The sequence below is a fragment of the Schistocerca americana genome, chromosome X (assembly GCF_021461395.2).
Source record: "Schistocerca americana isolate TAMUIC-IGC-003095 chromosome X, iqSchAmer2.1, whole genome shotgun sequence".
NCBI classification, from domain to species: Eukaryota; Metazoa; Arthropoda; class Insecta; order Orthoptera; family Acrididae; genus Schistocerca; species Schistocerca americana.
The window spans coordinates 896,077,742-896,082,199 of NC_060130.1; the positions used below are offsets into that span (position 1 = coordinate 896,077,742).

General features: G+C 47.3%; 1 pseudogene; it reads left to right on the forward strand.

The window, feature by feature from the left end:
- The first annotated feature begins 272 nt into the window (after nucleotides 1-272).
- Nucleotides 273-390, forward strand: LOC124557003 (annotated as a pseudogene).
- The last annotated feature ends 4,068 nt before the right edge of the window (nucleotides 391-4,458 follow it).

The window sequence follows — 4,458 nt, forward strand, 5'->3', positions numbered from 1 at the left end:
GTACGGTTTTTTTTTCAGTTTTTACGTTGTGCTCAGCTTTGCATCACTGTTTCTAAAGTCTTTCGGTGTTCAAGGGGCAGAATCTTCTCCTTCCTCGTATTGATACTGCGCTTGAACATGAACTCAAATAAAATGCTCAGAAAATAGTTTTCACCACCTGCATGTCACCGAACGTATTTGGCTTTATGTCCAATCAGACTAGTGAATGAAAGGATGAACCTTACAGAATAAAAAATATACTGTGAAATATAAACAAATTAATAAACAAAATAGCCAATGGCCTTGCCACAGTGGTAACACCGGTTGCCGTCAGATCACCGAAGTTAAGCGCTGTCGGGCTGGGCTAGCACTTGGATGGGTGACCATCCGGTCTGCCGAGAGCTGTTAGCAAGCGGACCCTTATGAGGCAGACTGAGGAGCTACTTGATTGAGAAGTACCGGCTCCGAAACGCAGTTTATTCGAGTGTATACGTTTCTGTACATTCATGAAAACAAAATCTGATGCTGGTTAACACTCAGGGTTACTCCATCCGATGTGTTGTAACGTTCTTGCATTCTCCTTGGCATGTTCTGCACAAGGATGTCGAGACGTCCTTAATCAGTCCTTTCGCACTCTTTGAAGGCAGCTTTCCTCAGGCCAGCGAGTGTGAGAAAAGGGGTTTCTGCTACGACGCACTGCTGCATGTTTCAGTTCTACACCTACATATCTACATCTACGTATATGCTCCGCTAGCCACCAAGCGGTGTGTGGCGGAGGGCACAATTCGCGCCAAAGTCATATTTCCCCCCGTCTGTTCCACTCGCGGATCGCGCGAGGGAAAAACGAGTGTCTGAACGCCTTAGCACGAGCTCTAATTTCCCTTATCTTTGAATGGTGATCACTGCGCGATTTGAAAGTTGGCGGTAATAATATATGCTCTACATCCACGGCGAAGGTCGGATTTCGGAATTTAGTGAGCAGCCCCTTCCGCTTAGCGCGCCGTCTATCTGCAAGTGTGTCCCACTTCAAACTTTCGATGAGATTTGTAACGCTCTCGCCATGGCTAAATGTACCTGTCACGAATCTTGCCGCTCTCGCCATGGCTAAATGTACCTGTCACGAATCTTGCCGCTCTTCTTTGAACCTTCTCAACCTCTTGAATCAGACACAAAAGGTAAGGGTCCCATACAGACGAACACTACTCTAAGACTGGACGAACTAACGTATAGTAAGCTATTTCCTTTGTTGAAGGACTGCATCGCTTCAGGATTCTACCAATAAACCGCAATCTAGAGTTCGCGTTGCCCGTTACTTGTGTAATCTGATAATTCCATTTGAGGTCATTTCGAACAGTCACACCCAGATACTTGACGGATGTTGCCGCTTCCAAAGACTGGGCATTTATTTTGTACTCGTACATTAAAGGGGATTTTCGCCTTGTTATACGCAGCAGGTTACACTTATTAATATTGAGAGATAACTGCCAGTCATTACACCACGCATTTATTTTCTGCAAAAGCTCGTTGATTTGTCCACAACTTTCGTGTGATACTACTTTCCTGTGATACTACTTTCCTGTAGACTATAGCATCATCGGCAAACAGTCTAACGTCGCTGTCAATGCCATCAACCAGATCTTTTATGTAAATCGTAAAAAGCAGCTGAACTATTACACTGCCCTGGGGCACACATGAAGTTACGCTTGTGTGTGTTGAAGTCACCCCGTTCAGGACGACATACTGCTCCCTGTCTGTTAGAAAACTATCTATCCAACCGCATATGTCATCGGGTGAAACAAATTCTGTTACTTAGCCTAGCATACTTAATCAGATTCACGTCAGCAGATACCGTAGACCACTCCGCTCAGCTGATTTCTGGCTATAGGGGGTAGCTGTTAACGCGATAGGCGTGGTGTGTTCTTGAATTATAGTCTTGCAAGATGAACCAATCATCCGAATGTTTTATGCAGGCTCGTACAATAAATTGGAGAATCTTGTGTCGGACTTCACCGCCGATAGATACGAGGGACGTCTGACGTCGTTACGTAATACTGGTCCAAAATATCCTGGCTGACGAAGAACCTGAAGGAATTAGAAGGCATGGTCTGATGTTAGTGTAACTTCCTGAACACACACACACACGCACACACACACACACAAGCACACACACACACACACACACACACACACACACACACACACACACACACACACACACACACACATTGGGTATGTAAATGACTGAAAATGCAATTATTTGTGACTGGTAGGCCGGGCGCCAGAGTGCAATAGTGTTGTTCGTGTTTAGTATTTTCACCGCCTCTGATAGGATATATAAAGGGCCTGAACAACGTCATATTTTGAGTCATCACCGTCAAAGATACATAGATGTTAATTGCGCGTGTGAGACACGCTTATCAGCGTTGGCAGAGTTTGAAAGGGATGTAATAGCGGTTGTCCAATTGGTCGGCCGGTCGAACTGTGCAATATCCAGATTTGTGGGGCATTCGGGTGTGACAGTGGCCCAGTGCTGGACCGCTAGGGAACTTCAGGGCGGTAATTTTTGTCATAAAGATCACCACGTCTGTCCACCATATGGGAGAATGGCCGCACTGTGCACCAGTAACGTCATAACTACTTTAAATCTGCAGGTGCTATCCGATAACCTCCTGTAACATTCTGTATCATCCCACACCATTGATTGGGGACAAGCAGCAGTCGAGCTATGGGACTGCAGTTGTAAGCGTAGACTGCAGTTAACACCACCACACGAACGGCTGTGTCTGGAGTGGTGTCGTGGCTGGGAAACATGAACTACTGATGAATGACGTCGCACTGTGTTCAGCGATGAATCGTAGGTTTTGCGATACCTCGGATGACCACCGTCGCCCGAGTGTGGCGGTGACCAGTTGAGAGGTCCCAGTCATCCAATATTTTGGACAGACCCAGCGGAGTTACTCCTGACGTCATGGTGTGGAGAGCCATTGGGTATGACTTTGGTCATAGCTAGTAGCGGTTGAGGTAACTCTGACGGCACAACGGTATATTACGGATATCCAGCGTCGTCTTATGTAAGCTCTCATGCCACATTATCGTCGTACCATTTTTCAACAGGACAACGCTCGTCAACACATGGCACGTATCCCCATGAACTGTCTGCGTGATTGAGTTGGGTTGATTTGGCGGAAGAGACCAAACAACAAGGTCATCGGTACCATCGGATTCAGGAAGGGGAAGGAAGTCGGCCGTGCCCTTTCAAAAGGAACCGTCCCAGCATTTGCGTAAATCGATTAGGGAAATCACGGAAAACCAAATCAGGAAGGCCAGACGCAGGATTGAACCGTCGTCCTTCCGAATGCGAATCCAGTGTGCCAACCACTGCGCCACCTCGCTCGGTTTTTGCTTGATGGTGGTGGTGGTTAGTGTTTAACGTCCCGTCGACAACGAGGTCATTAGAGACGGAGCGCAAGCTCAGGTTAGGGAAGGATTGGGAAGGAAATCGGCCGTGCCCTTTCAAAGGAACCATCCCAGCATTTGCCTGAAACGATTTAGGGAAATCACGGAAAACCTAAATCAGGATGGCCGGAGACGGGATTGAACCGTCGTCCTCCCGAATTTTTGCTTGATGTTGAGTTATTCCTTTGGCCAGTGAGATCCACAGACCTGCCTCCAATAAAACATCGCTGAAATTCATGATATACCTCTCAAACCGTAAAGTTACACTGAGTTTTCACCTCCCCTTCTAGGTGCTCTACTTTTCTTGTCAGGCTGTGTATTACTGGCGCACTCCTTGCTGAACACGTGGCACCACATACCTATGTCCACATTGGTACGTGGTCACTTCCGCACTGTCGCCAGGCGTCAGACAAATCTTGGAGTCGTCAGTGAAGAGAACCCAATTCCATTGACCTACGTTTCATTCCATGTGTTCCCCTGCCCGCCATCTTAGCGCACCACGGTGCTGGAGGTCGGTATTTCTATTTTGTAATTGTCGCCTGGAGAACGCTTTGACAGCGTGGAGACGGTTTCACGCTGCCAGGGTCGACAAAGCCATCACAGTTGCGTATTTCCGTTACATTCTTATTGGGAAGGGGGGCGGGGTAGAAGTGGTGGCGTAACCTAAGAGCCTTAACTTACAAGCATTGGTCATAATATAGTAGTGTTTTGCATCCGACTACTAGCAGTTCAGTGTTGTGTACGAGAATTGGGCAGCTTGAGATGGCCGTTCACAGCACGTTGACAGCCGGAACAGTCTGCAATAGCCGCATTTGTCACGTTTCCGACTGAAGACACAGCGCTATCTACTGAACTACACTGAGAATGGAGGTTCACATTTACCTCTGACACAGGTGGTTGTACACTGTCTGACCAAAAGTAGCCAGTGACTACCATGTAATGCGGAACCGATCCCTACGTGACTTGGGAGTCGGAGCCGCGAGTATGAAAAGAGATGATCGTACTGTGTTGTCAATAGAGAAG